This window comes from Sceloporus occidentalis, unplaced genomic scaffold, assembly GCF_023333645.1.
Source record: "Sceloporus occidentalis isolate IW3139 unplaced genomic scaffold, rSceOcc1.0.p SCAF_2, whole genome shotgun sequence".
Classification (NCBI taxonomy): Eukaryota; Metazoa; Chordata; class Lepidosauria; order Squamata; family Phrynosomatidae; genus Sceloporus; species Sceloporus occidentalis.
The window spans coordinates 183535051-183554725 of NW_028316982.1; the positions used below are offsets into that span (position 1 = coordinate 183535051).

Here is a 19675-nt window from a genome sequence, read left to right on the forward strand (position 1 = left end):
GAAGCTGCTACCAGCAATTATAGGATATACTGAAGTGCCTAAGGTCAGCAGATTGCTATTGGGTAGAATTTAGCATCTTTATCACAGAACAGAGAATACTGGCCATGTGAAAAATGTTAATGGGACAATAATCATATAAAATGCAGGAGTATATGCATTATGCTACGTTTGTTCATTTGTTTGCTATACAGGTAAGTCTTGCTTATGCAAAACACATGGCACCAGAAGTATTTGGGATTTCTGATTTTTTTCAGACTTTGGGACTCAAGTCTAAATATGAAATTCATTGGTATTTTGTATACACCTTATACACATACCTGGATATAATTTTGTACACTATATTTTTAATGATTTTGTGCAGCAAATGTCCTCTGAAGCAATCTTACCAAGAAAACCTCATGATAGGTTCACATTAGGGTCACCATAAGTCGAAAATGACTTGGAGGCTCACAACAGCAACAACAACAAACATGAAACAAAATTTGAGTACATTGAACCACAAGAAAGAAAAGATGTCACAATCTCAGCCACCCATGTGGACAGTTTTGGATTTTAGAGCATTTTGAATTTTGGAATTCCATATAAGGGAGACTCAACCTGTATTCTTATTCTTGTTTTTTCTTTCAAGGAGCTGAAGGTGTGAAATGTTTGTTCTAGAATGGAATGCACAGAAAGAGCTCCAACTCAGCCAGATACCTAGATGTGATAGAATCATTTAATTCCCTATGCTAGCGAATACTGCAACCTTGGCTATAGCCTCACTGCAGAAATAAATCAGTTTGACACCACTTTAACTATCATGGCTCCATCCTGTGGAATCTTGGGATTTGTAGTTTGGTGAAATATTCAGCTTGGTCCATCAGCAAAGCCTGGTGCCTCATCAAACTACAAATGCCAAGATTCCACAGATGGAGCCCTGGCATTTAAAGTGAAGTCACACTGCTTTATTTCTGCAGTGTGGATACACTCCTTGTTCCTTTTAGACTTCAAAACACTTGATCCACTCTTCCACATATAGTGGCCATAATTATGTAACAGCAGGTACTGCAACCACAAGGAAAGGAAAGTCTTGGAGAAATAGGCTGCTTGGAGCTGGCAGGATTTGTTTGCCTTATTCTCTCACCACTACAGGACCCTAGAAAAGGTACAGCTGCTAGTGTGCCAACAGGATTCTTGCCAACATTTGGGTGCTCCCTTGGAAGGTAAATGGCAGTTCAGAAAATAGGCACCTAATTTAGTTAGAGGAACAGAAAGCCCATAGTAATCCAGGACATTTTAAAATTATGAAATGGTAAAATAATATGGTTGAGCTTTTGGCTACTCTCTAAGTAAGCTTGGCTTTGGGGTAAATCTGTTTTTGAACCTGGAAAAGTAATGCACTGGCCTTCACAGTAGTGTTCATTGAAGACACCCCCCCCTCCATTTCAAAGCTACAATGGGAGGTTTAATTTTTTATGTTGTTATGCCTCTATAAGATTTGGAAGCTTGTGATCCAGAATCAATTTAACAATAGTGACATAGTCAGGTATTATAATGAGGAACCTTCTGCTCTTTATAGGGAAAAAGTGAAATACGTACATAGTACTGTGTTGACAGACATTCTAGCATAGTTAGTGTATGATAAGCTCTAGGCTGGTACCAATAAATTAAACTGACTGCTATCCAAAAACAATACAAAAACAAAAAGATTGGCCTGCAGTCCTTTGTCCCAGTGATCATTTAACATTTCCTGGCAAGGGACAAATCAGATACAAGTTTCCCTTGAAGCTGATCCAATTTTGTTGTGGTGGACAGTTCTTTGAAGAGGCTGGCCTGTGACCTGTGCTAGCTGCAAATCTTCCATTCCTTTTGTACTGGTGTCATTTTCTAACCTTTGTCCATAATTTAGCCCATTTTCCATTTCGATGTACACATACAGAACAATCTAGAAGTACATTTGCTTAAGCTACTGCAAAGAATGATAGGAGTTTGCACTGTACTGCAAATTAAGTTCTGGAATGTTTGGGCCAAGGTGGTATAGACCAGGAGGAACACCATTGAATGTGTTAAGATCAATATTTGACACAATATGTGGTCCTCAGTGTGATCTTTATGTATTATAAAAATCTGTTCAAGGTACATTGAATCAATGGAACTTACAGACATGATGACTTAACAGGTTCCATTTTCCCAAAGTGTGTATTCTAGTTGCAATTAACTATTGGATTTTGGACTTTGTTTTTTGCTCTGGGCTTGGAACACTGCTGTAAAGGTTCCAAGGGCCCAAAATAGTTTGTTACCATTTTAATTATAGATACTGGGAAGTAAATGTTTACATTCCATTTCCTATAAGCAATTACTTAAGTTACTTTTAAAATCAAACTGAATGCTTAAGCCACTGGTCAACAAAATACACACTCTTCTGATCGCCGCCTTGAGTCATTATATTGGGAGAAAGGCAGGATATAACAAAATAAAATCATCATCATCATCATCATCCATCTCATTGTCACTTCAGCACCATCGACAGAGCATGAGGCTGAAGCAGAAGGCCCAGCCCAAGGTATTTTTCCTTATGCATTTAGGGTGCATCTGCACTGCAGAAATAATACAGTTTGACACCACTTTAAATGGCATGGCTCAAGGCTATGGAATTCTGAGATTTGTAGTTTTGTGAGCTATTTAGCCTTCTCTGACAGAAGGTTCTAGTGCTATGATAAACTACAAATCCAAGTATGGCAATTAAATGGGTGTCACACTGTATTATTTCTGCAGTGCAGATGCACCTTTCATGAGACAACACCCTGAAAACTGCACATACATATAATTAAATAGTTACATTGCCAAAAAAATGATGTTCAATTTGTTAAGTGATGTTCATAATATAATGTGGGTTATACTTTAGTTACTGGGAAATGAAAGTGTGGGGTGAAGCAGAAAGGCCAAATGGTTATGATCGCAGAAGTCATGATCGCTCTGGGACTGCAGTGATTGGATGCCATGGTGCCAAAATAGGCTGCTGCCATGGTCCCAAATGGGCTGCCGGCAGGAGCAGCTTTTTGCCACTCCTTTTCGGCCTGGCTTTGACCCATGTTAGCCAGTCCTATAACAGCTTCTGGGCAGTTTGGGGGTGTGCGTTATTTGAATGGCATGCCCCCAAAGTTCCTGGAAGGCACTTTATGTGGCCCATCCACTTCGGGCCTAAGTAATCGAAATGCCTGTTTTTTGCTTGTTGTTGTTGTTGTTGTTGTTGTTGTTGTTGTTGTGTGCCTTCAAGTCATTCCCTACTTACAGTGACTCTAAGGCAAGCCTATCATAGGGTTTTCTTATCAAGAGTTGTTCAGAGGAGGATTGCCATTGCCTTCTCCTGAGGCTGAGAGAGTGTGACATGCCCAAGGTGGTAGTGAGCAGTGGGTTTCATGGCCAAGCTGGGAATCGAACCCTGATCTCCAGAATTGTAGTCCAAGACTCAAACTACTGCACCATGCATCTTTTCATATTCTTTTAATATATAGACAAACTCCCTCTGAACAAATCTTGCATGGAAACTCCCATGATTGGGATCACAATAAGTTGGAATGGACTTGAAGGCAACCAGCAGCAACAACAAATAGTTATAATGTCCACTTTTCAAAGTGCTTTGTTATTTAAGACTTCATCTTTGTATACCATTTGCTTGGATTTTACTTAAATACACTTGTCCCTCCACATTTGCTGGCATTAGGGGCACAGGAACCCTGTGAATGTGGAAAAACTGCAAATAACAAAAACATTGTTTTTACCTGAGATAACACCTCTCTAGGTCTTCCAGTGCAATTCTGCGGTCAACATCTGCCAGACATTAACCATAGAATTCTGCTGGAGGAGCTACAAATGCCTAGTGGAGTATTCTCCCTTGGAATCTCTAGGTCCTTCAGTGTGACTTTTGGTTAAAGTTGTCTATAGAATTGCACTGGAGGTCCTAGATATTCCTAGAAGGAACATATAAATAAAATCCGTGAATAATCAAATCCACAAAAGTCAAAGCCATAAATGTGGAGGGACAAGTGTACAAGTTCAAGAAGGCTTTGAAAACCTATCTCTTCCAGTTAGCATATCCTCCCGATTCTCTTTAGAGAAAGTATTCCCCAACTAGATTAAGACGACTACCCATAACTGATATCCCGACTATTTTTAACTGCACTGTTTTTAAAAACTGAATTGTTTATAACTGTTTTTAATATTGCATTTGACATGTGTCACAGAGTTTTATCGTATGTACACCGCTTTGATCTGGAGGAAAAGCGGTATATGAATAAAAGCTTTATTATTATTATTATTATTATTATTATTATTACATGTTTAACTTTACAGAGGAAGTCTGTCTGCTTATCTGTTTACCTATAGCCTTATACTTTTCTCTGCATGGCAGATTTGCAGATACAGGTATTCTTCCTTTGCAATCATGTGTGGTCAGTCTTGACATAATCTGGACAAGGAATAAGAATTTAAAATAGGGTTTCCATGGCCAGGACATGCTTAACAAATTATGATTCGGGATTTGTATGCAGATTGCAGTGATGACTGTGGTTGAAATTCAGCCCTCAGGCTTGAAATCAAAGAACCTAAATATGAGCAAAGAGGCATTGAGACCTGGATCAACCTGGAAATGAGGCAGTTAGCAACATTCACTAGAGCTGGCAGATTAGGAGCTGCCCAGGGACAAAAATAGAGACAGACCATTTTGATGTCGCTGAGTGAACTGTGGCGATTTAATTTTAACTATTTACATTTATATCCTACCTTTTCTCTAGGGGGTTGAAGGCAGTATACATGGTTCATTTCCTCCCCACAATAATCTGTATTATGAGGATAACTAGTCTGCTTCTCAGAGGTCTTATGAGAATAAAATGAGGAAGAGGACTTTGAACTCCTTGGAGGAAAGGTGAGGTGTAAATGCAAAGCTTCAAGAAATTACCTTTTGGTGCAAGGAAAATTTCGTGTTTCTGTCCCAAATTAGAATCTTTTTCAAGATCTGTCCTAATGTATGAAATAAATACAGCAGAAACTTTAAGAATTTTATTGTGATAACCGCATGAACTGTGAGAGCAGTGGTAGGTAGTGATAGTGTTTTTGTTAAATACTTTATTTTCTTTGGAGGAGAAACATACAACTGAGGGAGACCTTTCTTGAACTCCTCACAGTTCTTTATGCATCTGTGATGAGAAGAAAACAGGATGGAATAGCCTGGATGGTACATACACACTGACAAGGTGCAGTACAAAAAACACTCCTTGTCCCACCAAAACATATTGTAGGGTGGTTTTGTTTTCATTGCTGAACTGCAGTCCTTCATTCATAAACCATATGGTGTTGTCTTGAAATTGTTCCTATTATCTTTGCTATGTAGGGAGGAGCTGCTTCCTTGGGTAAGAGAGGGGTAACAGCCGGTGAATTTGACAACTTCTTAAAATGGAACATTCATTAATTTTTAAATTGTGTATGTGTTTCATAATTTAGTTCTAATCTAGCCTTTAAAACCACTGCTTCCCTTGGAGCATAGAGAAGGAGATGCACTGACTGCAATGGTAATGAACTTCAAATGTATTCATTTTGTCTGCCCACTTTTTGAAGGAATAGTTCAGCTAAATTACTTTACATAACATGGCTTGATATTCTTAGAAAGGAAGGAAGAGGGAAATTAACTTAATTGCAACCAGATAATTAAACTGCATTTCTTAAAGGCGTAAGAGTTTTTTTTAACAGATGAGATATAGAGTTGCTCTTTTTTTGAGAGAGAGAGAAATTCTCTATCTGCTAATAAAATATATAGCACCAAATTGCCAGGGTAACAGTGAAACCTCATAGTAAACTGGGATCTCAGCACTTCCCTTTTATGTCTGTTGCCCACTTAAATTCCATGTATGTGTGCACAGGCAACATCCAACAACATCTTGATGGGCATAATGTCGGCCTCCAGAGGTTGCTGGACTGCAACTCACAACAGCCCTAGCTAACATCCAGAAGACCACACTCATTCCACCCCAGTAATAGTGGACTTGATCCAAGCCAAGTGAAGAATTTGTAAATTTCAGTTGATGTCAGTAAGAAAAACAAGTACTTTTCTAATGCTGTACCATTAAAATCAACCTCAGAATAGGGAACCCTGGTGGTGCATTGGTTAAATGCATGAACTGCAGCCATTCCAGGCCACCACAAGGTTGTGAGTTTGAGTACCCAGCTTGTGGGGGCAAATAGTTTACACATTGTAAATTGCTTAGGGAGTGCTTATATGCACTTATAAGTGATATAGAAATGTACTTGCTATTGCTATAATATTGGACTGCAATAGAATGGGATTTATTGACTGTGATCCAGTTCTTCTGAATGCGATCAAAAGATTGTCCCATGTGGTGAGGGAAGTAATAAGAGTTGCAAGGTCAGTAGCATCCCATTCCCTGAGATTTCAGTGACCAAACCTGAGACCAGGGGATGGGCTCTTCGGATGTGAAAAAGGCAAGGTATTGGGGAGTGGGCAAGGGAGCAGATTTGCTTTTGGAAATGAGTATGAGAAGAATCTGCCTGGATAGGCCCAGAACCTGCTACAGCCTGGTAACCATACCGTACCCTGGCAACTGTAGAGGGGAAAGAAAACATTTCCTGCTGCCAGTAGCCCCCTGTGCTGTCCTGAGGAGTTCTAAACTTGGGGGAGTATCTGTGAGGTAAGTGAGGACTCAGGAACAAGGGGCAGGGACAGGGATCTTGAGCAAGCATCAAGGGTCAGGAGCAAAAAGACTCATGTGAAGCTGAGGCCCTCTGAAGAAGTGCCAATCAGGTGTTCCAGTCTATAGTCATCTTTGCATTTGCTTAGTAGGTTCTCATATATTTTCTTTCTCTTCCGATATATACTTTAAACAATTTTTAACAATATAATATTTCATTTATTTTTTTTTTCATTGCCTTCATGCAGTGGTGTGCTTACGGGTGTGTGGAGGATGTGGCCCACACCTGATGACACCCAAGAAGAGGAGTGACACCCAGTGGGGCCCTTCTCTTGATGCTTCCTGCATTTACTGTGGTGATGGAGGCCTCCTCATGAGCCTTTGCGGCTCTGGTGAATGAGAGGGATGAGTGCAACCTTTTGGTTACAGCCCCCCCCCCCCCCCCGCACCAGGGCTGGGTACACCACTGCTTTCATGGCAGTTACAGTATTTAGTGCTTTACTTCAGTATTCTCTGCCTAACAAAGGAGCTTGTAGCTTCACAAAGGACGAAGGAACTTGGATCTCAAGAGGAGCATCTCTTTGTGCCTTACTAACAAAACTTAAAATTTTATTTCCTGGATCATAGAATCATAGAATCGTAGAGTTGGAAGAGACCACAGGGGCCATCAGTCCAACCCCCTGCCATGCAGGAAATCCATATCAAAGCATCCCCGACAAATGGCCATCCAGCCTCTGCTTAAAGACCACTAAGGAAGGAGACTCCACTACACTCCGAAGGAGTTTGTTCCACTATCAAACAGCCCTTATTGTCAGGAAGTCCATCTAATGTTGAGCTGGAATCTCTTTTCCTGCAGCTTGCATCCGTTGCTCCGTGTCCTAGTCTCTGGAGCAGCAGAAAACAAGCTTGCTCCCTCCTCAATATGACATCCCTTCAAATATTTAAACAGGGCTATCATATCACCTCTTAATCTTCTTTTCTCCAAGCTAAACATCACCAGCTCCCTAAGTCGTTCCTCATAGGGAATGGTTTCCAGACCCTTCACCATTTTAGTCGCCCTCCTTTGGACATGTTCCAGTTTCTCAATGTCCTTTTTGAATTGTGGTGCACAGAACTGGACACAATATTCCAGGTGGGGCCTGACCAGAGCAGAATACAGTGGCACTATTATTTCTCTTGATCTAGACACTATACATTTATTGATGCAGCCTAAAATTGCATTGGCCTTTTTAGCTGCTGCATTGCACTGTTCACTCATGTTCAACTTGTGGTCTACTTGGACTCCTAGATCTCTTTCACATGTAGTCTCATTCAGCCAGGTGTCCTCCATCCTATATCTGTGCATTTTATTTTCTGCCCTAAGTGCAGTACCTTACATTTCTCCATGTTGAATTTCATTTTGTTAGCTTTGGCCCAGCTTTCTAGTCTATTCAGGTCATTTTGAATTTTGATCCTGTCCTCTGGGGTATTAGCTATTCCTCCTAATTTAGTGTCATCTGCAAATCTGATAAGTATGCTCCCAATTCTGTCATCCAGGTCATTGATAAGGAGTACCCACATGGCCAGAAGGAAGGGCCTGCCTGCCTCCACACCACCTGAACTGGGAACAGCTACAGCTTGACAAAATGCAGGCTTATGACTAACAGTGTCATCATTTTATTCTCCTGTATGATTTTTAAACACCTTTGCCTGATGAAGAAGCCAGTGGAGCTTCAAAAACTTGCAACATGTCTTTTGTGCATTTTGGCTGATCCAATAAAGGTATTGTTTTGGGTTTGGGATGTTGTACTTTGCTTTAATTGTTATTGTTGTTGCTGCTGCAGATGCTGTTATTATTATTCACTGTATTCTATGTTTTTAATGTTAGGAATTTTGGGACTTGTTTGTATGTTTTTAATCCATGCAAATGCCCAAAATTCATAATGACTCATCAGCCAGCCTTGAGCCCACCCCCAGCCACCTTAAAAACTGATTGGAGGTCCTCTTAGAAAAGGACCTGAGCAGCATCTGTGTGAACTGCTTTAGATACTGTCCAATGTGAGCCTTTCAGTTCAAGGAAGGGAAGGATTTTAGTTTTTGCTTGCCGTGTGAAAGAATCTTGAAATAAATATGCACTTCCCTAGCACTAGAATTAATGCCCAAGGGATAAGCAGAGTCCAAGAGTTAATGTGAGGTTTTATGGTTTAATGTGTTTAGAGCTTTGCTACTGCAGTAGCAGGAGAAGATCTTTCTGTTGATGGAGGATTATTGTCTTGACTATGTGTAAATATTATTTAGCTTGTATTTATAATTTGTCTTACCACCTGATTGGACATCGTGCATTTCCATATGTAAATATATGCTTAGTGTATTGAAAAGTGCAGCTTATGGTGTTAATTATGAAACTATATATGTATACAAGGAAACCAGTTTCTTCTATCTTTGTCAACCTTCTTCCCTTTGTTTCAATCATTTGTGGGTCATTTTCCACCAGTATTGTTGAGACATGAACTGAAAGCAGTGTGAATTTGGGACACCCATTTGGAATAGCTCCATAGAAGAATTTGTATAGGCACTTCCAGTTTATTTGTGCTTTACCCTTTCTCGTTGGTGTGGGGAAAGTTTAAGGTGTACAAAAATGTTCTGATCACAGGCACCATATTTGATTATGAAATAAATAGTCACAAACTTAGGTGCAATGCATTTAACAATGTGATGAGTGTGAAAGGGATCTAGGTTTGATTCTAGGCTGCATCAGTGGAATTATAGTTTTTAGATTAAGGTAAGTAATAGTACCACTCTATTCTGCTTTGGTCAGACCTCACCTGGAATACTGCCTCCAGTTCAGGGCACCACAATTCAAAAAGGATGTTAACAAGCTGGAGCATATGCAGAGGAGGGCAACTAAAATGGTGAAAGGTCTGGAAACCATGCCCTATGAGGGGCAGCTTAAGCAGCTGGGTATGTTTAGCTTGGAGAGTAGGTTAAGAGGTGATATGAGAGACCTGTTTAAATATTTGAAAGAATGTCATACTGAAGATGGAGCAAGCTTGTTTCCTGCTGCTCCAGAGAATAGGACCTAGAGCAGGAAAAGAGATTCCACCTCAACATTAGGGAGAACTTCCTGACAGTAAGAGCTGTTTGACAGAGAAATATGCTGCCTCAGAGTGATGGAGCTTCCATCTTTGGAGGTTTTTTATCAGAAGCTGGATGGCCATCTGTTAAGGATGCTTTGATTGTGAGTTCCTGCATGATAGGGGATGGACTGGATGGCCCTTGAGGTCTCTTACAACTCTATGAATCTATGAGTACAAAAAGCTAGATCATGGCGGGTGAAACCTATTTGGCTTTCTTGTATTCACTAATTTATGGAAGCTCTGTTGAAGTTCAGACAAATTCAGTCCATTAGTTAGGACACATCATTTCTCATACCTTGGACTGTGTCTTGTCTGTATTCTCCTCTGAAATAGTTTGCAGGGTGTCTAGAAATTTTGAGAATTTTGTATGTGAGCAAACAAGATGGAATTTGGATGAAATCATATTTCCAATAATGAGAAGTGCCGGTACCAATTTAGTTTTGCTGAGGTAAACTAATAATGTGTGACTAAAAATATTATATACATCTAAGAACTCCATTGCATATTAATATGTGAATTAGCCCCGAGTTACTAAATAAATGGGCTGCCTAGACAGTGCCATTTCTAGCTAGTCAGCTGTATGAGACTGTAAATGTAAAGCAGTGTCACATGCCTGAAATGTGTGGCATATTTCATATCCATGGAGCAAAGTGGAATGAGAAAGATATACTCACTGTGAAACAATCGTTTTTAAAATACATTTGCTTGTGATTTAGAATGAGCAGATGGCAGCTTGAAATTGAAATCTATTTTTGTTATAGTATTGCTTGCTTCTTCTCTGAGGTGCAGATCAGATTATTATACTATAGTTGTTAGCCTATGGATTTTGAAACCTTCACTAAGGGCATTCCATAAGCTTCTGAAGGTCTGCAAACATTAGATCCATCAAAGGGTCCATTTAGTTGTGTAAATCTTTGCCTTTATTCAAGAACCTCCAAGGAATATTTTAATGACAAACCTAACCATACAACGTTAGTGGGGTGGATGGAGTGTTGACTTGGGGCCCACATTCAAGCCAACCCTGAGCTCTATGGACTAGACATTTCCCCCTAACCTGGTCTAGCTTACATGGTTGTTCTGAGGGTCACATGGCAAGGAGGAGAGTATCATACACTACCTTCAGTTCATTGAATGAAAGGTTGGGTATAAACATATGTTTCAACAATGGTGTATTTTAAATTCTCTCTCTCTCTCTCTCTCTCTCTCACACACACACACACACACACGTGTGTGTGTGTGTGTGTGTGTGTGTGTGTGTGCCTTCCCCTAACAAAAACAGTGCCCACCTTCTGGACAAGTTCATATATTTATGGCAGTAATCTCCCTTTTCCAATGCTAGAATTCCATTTTTGTTGGCCAGATAGCCACTGTATTGCTCCACATAAGAAGCTACATTAAGCTTTAAAAAAAAAAAAGCAGATAGGTGCTGCTGCTAAATTAAAAAGAATAAGTCCTGTACAATTGATACAATTCACTATATATTGGTTTTATGGAAATTTTATGTGTATTGTTTTATTATTTTGGTTTTTGCAATGGCCATTGGCCAAAAGCAATAACGATTTATTGAAGTCCTATACTAGTACTTTTCTAGTGTGGGCTCCCTATTTAAATGCCCTAGGAATTTGATTGAAAAACAGTTTAAAGCTTTGATAACTGTCCATTTCTTAGATAGCTATCAAAAGATGTACTGCTTTATTCTTTATAGAAATTATCATTTACATGATTTTTTTTCCATTTTGCACTGTGGCTCATACCAGGCGGTGTCAAGGGTAAGATAGTCCTGTTGCTCCATTCTCATTACACTATTGAAGAGAACGGTAAAGATTCAAAGATTATGGAATCTAGGGTCTTTTACACATACTGTATTTTCCGGCGTATAAGATGACATTTTGACCCAATAAAATTGGGTCAAAGGTCAGGGGTCATCTTGTACGCCGGGTTAAGCCCGGAAGCCATGCAGCTGGGGGCGCACACTCTTGCGGCCACCAGCTTCTCAGGCCTCCGGAGGCCTGGGAAGCTGGCAGCCTCGCACTGGCTTCTAAGGAGCCTTCAGAGGCTCCTTAGAAGCCAGTGCGTGCGCTCTGGGGCTGCCAGCTTCTCAGGCCTCTGGAGGCCTGGGAAAGCGGCAGCCTCATGCCAGTTTCTAAGGGGTCTTCGAGGCCCCTTAGAAGCTGGCGCACGCGCTCTGGGGCCACTGGCTTCTCAAGCCTCCGGAGGCCCAGAAAGCTGCAGCCCTGAGAGCATGCACGCCGGCTTCTAAGGGGCCTCAGGAGGCCCCTTGAAGCCCGTGCGCGGGTGCACGGCCGGCTGCTGCGCTACTCAGGAGGAGGGTAACCTTATATGGTGAGTATATGCTAAACTCTATATTTTCATTTAAAAAGTTGGGAGTCGTCTTATATGCCCGGTCATCTTATATGCCGGAAAATATGGTACCTTCCAACTGCCCTGGTTTGGCAAAGGCAGTCCTCTGTCATTCCACTTTTTCAGCTGCTTTTAAAACATCCCAGTTTCTCTCTCCTTCTCGTACTTTCCCTCTTCACTCTCAATTTAATTCACTTGAGCTTTTTCCAGAAGAGGACAGAAAAACTGGGACATTTTAAAATCAGTTGAAAAAGTGGCTGATGCGAGGGTGAGAAGAGAGGTGGGTCAGAGTGTTGCCTTTCTCAGTAAGCTCAGGCAAACCAAACATCTGCAGCCGCTCCTAGCATGTGTGCTCTTCCTTATTAGAGTAATAATTCTTGACCACATCCTGATGCTGTTGGCCCTATATGTCTCAGTTTCCATTTGTAAAATGTTGGGGTCTGTGATTTCAAATGGTTTTGGCCCATTGTCCAGCATTTAGGACTTTTAGAAAATACCACATTGTAAGGAAACATAAATAGGTGCACATAAATACAGGTATTGCAATTCAAACTGAATTACTGCATACACTCGTGTATAAGGTTAGATGTTTTAGTCAGAAAATCAGTAAAAAACAAACAAACCCTGGGTTGACTTATCCACTGGTCATTGTAAGTACTATACCTTAACTCTTATGAAAAAAGGAACCACCATCTTCTCTGAGTGCACCTTTGAAGCAAAGCAACAAAGAGCTGGTGTCACCACCATTTCCCTACCCAGGCATTCAATAAATCCAGATGCAATCCCACCTCAGAGAGAGTAGAAAAGATTGATGCCTTTTTAAGGTTCTAGAATGTATCAAGCTCTCATTTTCCCCCAGTCTACTCAGAGAAGGGGCAGTTCCTTTTTGATAAGAGTTAATACTGTACCTTAACTTTAATCAAAAAGGAAGCAACCTCCTTCTCTGGATAGATTGGTAAAAGGCCTTTATGAATATCTGGGTGAGAAAATGAGAGCAAACTCTAAGTTTTTACCCTTGACTTATGCACAGGTCTTATCAAAAGCTATAATTTTGGCCTCAATATACTGTAAACAAGGTTGACGTATATATAGTAATACTTTCCTTCACTAAATTTAAAGCCAAATCATTAGGTATGATAAAATCTAGAAGATAGAAAAATGAAAGATTTCACCCAAAAAGAGATTTTTCCTAGAGTCTTGGGTTGGTTCATTGGTTTTGCAGGAGTTAACAAAAAATGTTTCTAGTTCAAGTACCAACTCCAAGCACTAAGGATCTTTTTTTAACACACAGGGAGGCTTTTGATCTTGGAAATAATTACTTTTTCTCTGTTGAAAAGGTACACTTGAAAACAAAGCCTTGGTCTAATATATTCTTAACCAAGCATTCAAGAAGATGAAGATAGAGTCAGTCAAGCTACCAGGGAGGAGGGTTTGTGGTGTAAAATAAAGCATCAAAAGACAAGCAGATGTGTTGAAAGAATTCATACAATGTTTCTCATGGGCCTCTGTGTCTCAGTTTTTGTTAGTATCTTTTCTTATGCTACTAAAAATACAAATTTTACTGTAACAGATTAGGATCACATGTCGCTCACAGGAGTGCAAAAAGACAGTATGGTGCCATGGAATTCTGCAGATATCTCTGGAGCATAAGGATGGCCTGGCAGTCATCTAGCCATCTGTCAGTATAGAAGAATAAATAAAAAACCTTATCAAGATCTAAACCTAAACTACACTAATATAACAGTCAGCCACAGAGTGAGGAAGACATAGGCTGTTACTAGAGGAGATACAGATCTTGTATTGGTCACTTCCATTCTATCTTGGATGAGCACAAATAATGGACGTGACAAATCCAGCCATTGCTTTACTGCTTGTGCAACCAGCAGTAGGTAGTTCCAGTCTCTTAAATTTAATCTGTACTGCAGAAATAATGCAATTTGACACCACTTTAATGGCCATGGCTCAGTGCTGTGGAATCCTGGGATTTGTAGTATGTTGTGGTACCAGCACTCTCTGACAGAGAAGGCTAAATATCTCACAGAACTACAAATCCCAGAATTCCATCGCATTGAGCCATAGCAGGTAATGTGGTGTCAAACTGCATTATTTCTGCAGTCCAGATTAGACCTTAACCAAGTGTGGTCAGAAAGTAGATCAGGAGGAATCTACAAATGAATCACTTGGTGTTTTAAAGTAGGTTCGTAAGGGTGTTTGTCTCCCAATTTGTAACAACAGTGGGAAGAACTACATGCTGCTGAAATGACAAAGATTTAGGGGGAAAAGACCAACTTGAGCATATGTGTGAAAAAGCATTATGAACTCTCATTACTTCTGGCTTAAAACAAATCATGAGATTCAAGAATGTCTTCAGAGGCACTTTTTAAATTTAATTCTAAGAGGTATCTTCATTATTTGTTTATTTATTAATTTCATTTATATTCTGCCTTTCTCCCAACATGACATCCAAAGTGAAGTACGTTGTTTTAAAAGCACAGTTCAGTTAAAATACACTGTTACATCAGTTTGGCACTATTTTAATTCCCACAGCTGCATGCTAGGGGATACTGAGCTTTGTACTTTGGTGAAGTAGTTAGAATTTTGTGCTGGAAAGCCCTAGTTCACTCCTCTGAACTACTCTGTCACAGAGTGTTCCTAGCAATAGGTAGGACTGTCCGCATGTTCAGCCAACATTTTCTTGCTCAGTGTGGGAAAATTAGAGATGGGGTGGAGAGGCATATTTGTTGTAGCTCAAACACTACAAGGACACAAAAGTTATAACAAATCTGTTAGTGTGCCTTGGGGTGCATCTGCACTGCAGAAAGAATCCAGTTTGGCACTGCTTTAACTTCCTTGGCTCCATCCTATGGAATTCTGGGTATTGTAGTTTATTGTGGCGCCAGAGCTCTCTGAGATGTCTCACAAAACTACAGTTCCCAGAATTCCATAGCATTGAGCCAGCACAGTTAAAGTGGTGTCAGACTGGATTATTTCTGCAGTGCAGATGCAGCCTCAGATAATACACCCAGTTTCTCTTGGGGAGAATCCCAAAATATAACAAATATTGCAAAATGTCAAAGTATTAAGTGCATAAGCAGGCACATATAAGCAGAAGCTTCACTTTAAATAATAAGGTAACAGTAGAGCTCCTCAAACTTGCTTAGCCCTTGTATTTGCTAGTGGTGATTGCTAGAAGATGGCTTTATAAGAAGGAAATCTGTGGAAGAGAAATAAGTATCCCACGGCTAGCCATGCTGACCTTGTTCCATGTTAAGGTATGCTTTTAAAAAGGAAACTGCAATATAATGGGTTTTTTTTTAAGGAAATTAGTGACCGAGAGTATCCATGTAATGACCACTCTAGTGAACTTTCAGCTCTGACAGTTTTTCTTGTTGCAGTTGCCTTCCATGGAAGGTAATTTCTAAATCTGATGCACTTTGAAGAAAGTGACATAGTAGCTCTCTGGTGCCACCTATCGGAGAAAACCAGTTTTGTCACTTGAATCCTTTTCAAAATCCTGGTTGCAATTAGGATTATTTTTCTTCGTTAGAACTTTGGCATTTTCTCATGTTACTTCTGAAAAATATGCAGCCATGCCAAGCAAATTCTGGAGAACCATAGTCGGATGCCAGCTCAAGCTACAAAGCTTGATAGAATTAATTAGCCACTTCTGGTTCCTTCTTATAGTGTGTTTTATATATTAACAACACATAGGCATGGCAATGAGTCAGTGTGGTGTAATGGTTTGAGCATTGGACTAAGACTCTGGAGACCAAGGTTTGTATAATAATAATTTGTTTTATTTTATCTCTTGCCTGCCATGGTAAACCACTGTGATCTTGGGCAAGTCACATTCTCAGCCTCAGAGAAAGGCAAAGGCAAATTACCTCTGAACAAATTTTGCCAAGAAAACCCCATGGTAGGTTTGCCTTAGGTTCATGATATGACTTGAAGGCACTCAACAACTAAAAGGAATGACAACACCTGAAAATCTGTGGAAACAACATAGTGGAGTTATAGCAAACACATTCATCTTTGGCAAAAAATGAAAACTTTGGACTACTCTTCCATTTTTCAGATAAACCTTATGAGATGAGATGCATATTATTTCAGCACTGCTGCAGGTCTTTCAAGTATAGATAGGCATGCTGTCCAAGAATGCAGTTCTGCTTTTCAAATATATAATGAGAATGTGTATCAGATTCCTTTCTAGCAGTGGCATCACTAGTGTTGGTGTCACTTGGAGAGGTAACTCATGGTGTCATCCCCCCTTCACCTCCTCCTATACCACACCATACAGAATCCTTAGTAATGTTTTTTTGTACTAGTGTTACTCTTAAATTTTAATTCCCATATATCACTGAATAATTGTGGTTATAGCTGTGATATAAACAACTATCAAAATTAAAATTATACCTTTAAATTAAAATGTTACATGCACAGCCTAAATGTATTTACAGCTACATAGTTTCTTGTGGTTAAAGTGAAAATTTGGTAAGATTTGATGTTTTTTAAAGAAAATTAAATGTTTAAAAATATATATATATATATATATATATATATATATATTAAAAATTTAAACTACCTGGGTCCTCTCCTTTCTCCTACCACTGAGCCTCACCCCACTCACACCATCTCTTCAGCTTTTTATAGCAATGCAGGTGAACACCAAAGGCAGATGTTTAGGGAGCAGTGGTACCACCCTCCCTTAGGGTTTCATTTGATGTCACACACACCTACCTCTGCACCCCCCCTAGTGACACCCTTACTTTCTTGGTCTGTTGCCTTAAATGGGCTTTACACTATATCCCTGCCAAGAAACAGAGAATAACTTTTCTTTCAAAACATCAGACCAATCGGGTGGGGTGGGGCTGGAAATTGGTTACCTTATTGTAATAAAACTAGTCTTTGGCCACAATCCTGTATAAATTGAAGAGGTTCATGTGGAACAGCTCCTCAGGGCCCGAACAGACAGGCCAAAATAAAGCTGCTTCAGGTCACTTTGAAGGTATGCTGTTTAAATGACACACACATGTTAAAAGACCAGAAGCTGTGCCAAAGCTGTGCTCCAGTCCTTAGGAATGGAGCATGGCTTTGGCATAGCTTCTGGCCTCTTTGGATGCATGCGTCATTTAAACAGCACACTTCCAAAGTGGCCCAAAGCAGCTTTATTTTGGCCTATCTGTTCAGGCCCTCAGTTATCCCTACATCTACAAATGTTTCTTTGAGGTTTTCAAAGAATCCTTTTAAGTGTGGTAGCACAAAGTTTAAGCATTTTTATTTGAGGTTTAGGTATTTTTATTCAAAACATATAATTATCACTTCATTCATGATGTGTGTTTCTTGTGTATCAGCCATTTAGCTTTGCCTTATTTTAAAACTGCTGAACAAAAATTACTTTCAAATACAGGGTCTTTACTTAAATGGAAAAAAGTAAAAGGGGTCACAGGTAAAATATTAGCAATTTTCTAAAAGTTGTTTTTAAGCAGGCATTATAAGATTTATTTATTTATTTGCCTGAAAATATTATTTTTAAATGAAGATAAAAATGGAGGCAAGAAGAAAGAGCAAAAAAAGAATTTCTTCTTATTCTTGCGGTGATATTCAATTTAGTATACTATGGCGGGATACAGACGGGCAAAAAGGGGTGTATTCATGACGTCATGAAGGTAGAGCCTTCAGACGGGCCTTACCTGAATGCCGCCATGAACACGCCCCCCGCACGCCCGAAGCGGGAAGAGGCGGCATTAAAAAGGTGCTGCTTTTCTCCGCTTCTTTTCCGTTTGATGCGCAGCTGCGCAGCTCTGTCTGTAAGCTGCTGCACCAGTATGTCAGAATTGCTACGCCGCTAATTTAAGTTGCCCATTTAAAAGCTCAGAGTCAGCTGCGTCGCATAATGAGTCGGGGTCCTGGAACATGCGCAGTTTGCAGTCAGGCTTTAATTGCAGCGTCAGCTGCCATGCAGGTGTGGAAGCTGCAGCACAGCTGCAGCGCATTTTAAGACTCGTAACCCTAACCCTAACCCTAACCCTAACCCTAACCCTAGAGCAACATGTACGCATGCGCTGCTTGGAAAGTTTGGACTTTAAAGTGAGCCCCTACACACATTCCTGTGCCATTTTCACCTAACAATAAAAACCGCTAAAACTGTAAATATTTACATATGTACAAGGGAGGTGATGGGGGATGGCAGGGGGACAGCGGTGGCAGCGGCGACAGCTGTGGCTGTGCATTGCAGATTCAGCAGGAGCGCGGGGACCAAAGGAGAGGAGGCATCCATGATGCTGGTGACACTGGCAAAGTGCAAGCGGGCAAGGATGCCAACACCAGCTGATCACCAGCTGGCAGGAGACCACCATTGTTCTTGGGCAGAGCGGGGGAAAAAGTTTTAAAGGGGCTTGGGCACTTTAAATGTGCCCATAGGCTTTCTGCCGCCGCTGCTTAGCGCTGCAGCTGCGCATCCGCCAGCCGGCAAAGAAAAAAAAAAAGCCCCGTTTTTGGCCGCCCGTGAGGAAGCTGCCTCTCTCTTTGCAGCGTCCTCCAAGGCGGCGGTTTGGAAACTGCGGGTCAGAAACGGCCCCAGGTGAGGCGTCTTCACTACCCCCCATGTGGAAGCCCCATCCACCTTAGCCACGCCCCCGGGGCGGGCGGTCTGGAGGCTCCGTATTCAGCAGAATACACCTCCAAGACGTCTTCCCCTGCCCGTTTGTATCCCGCCCCAGTTTTAGTATAAAGATATATTGGTTTATTAGTCTGTTATGGATACATTTGCTGGATAGCTAGAATAAAACAGGCTGGAATCTTTTTTACACTCAACTCTCATTGAACAAAATGGACCATAGATCTGAGAAAACTTGCATAGACTTGCACGCTCAGTATTTCTGACACAGTTGTTACCATTAGCCAACTTTTAAAGTGACTTGCAGCCCCTAAAGAATTTCTTTGGAGTTCCAATGTGCTTCAAGCCTACTCTGACCTATGGTGGCTCTGTCATATGGTTTCCTTGGCAAGATTTATTCAGGGAATGTTTGCCTTTCTCTTAGGCTGAGAGTATGTGAATTGACCAAGGTCATCAGTGGGTTTCTATGGCTGAGAAGATACTCAGATCCTAATCTCCTATACTTAATCCAATACTCAAACCACCAAACCATGCTAGATCTTTGGAATAGTCTTGTTTAAGTATATGTAGCAATTAAACTAAAATGTTACCATTGAAAACTCTTCACTTCAGCTGTACCCTAAATAAATTTGATGTTGGATATGGTCTACCACTCTGGAGACTAGGGGTCAATTCCCTGCTCAACCATGGTAAGCTACTGGGTGATCTTGGGTGAATTACATGCTCTCAGACCCACAAAACCTCATTATAGGTTCACCTTAGGGCTGCCACACGTCAGAAATGACTTGAAGGCACACAACAACAACCACATCTTGATTTTATATCACCATGCGAAGTACTTACATATTACTTTTCATAAGTATTGAAAGCACTTTTCATACCTTATCTCATAAATTTGTGAA

At 40.5% G+C, this 19675-nt stretch overlaps 1 protein-coding gene across 2 annotated transcripts in view; it reads left to right on the plus strand.

Annotated features, from left to right (window-relative positions):
* Positions 1–19675, plus strand: part of NHS (NHS actin remodeling regulator) — a 293130-nt gene that overhangs the window by 152735 nt on the left and 120720 nt on the right. The window lies entirely within an intron of this gene.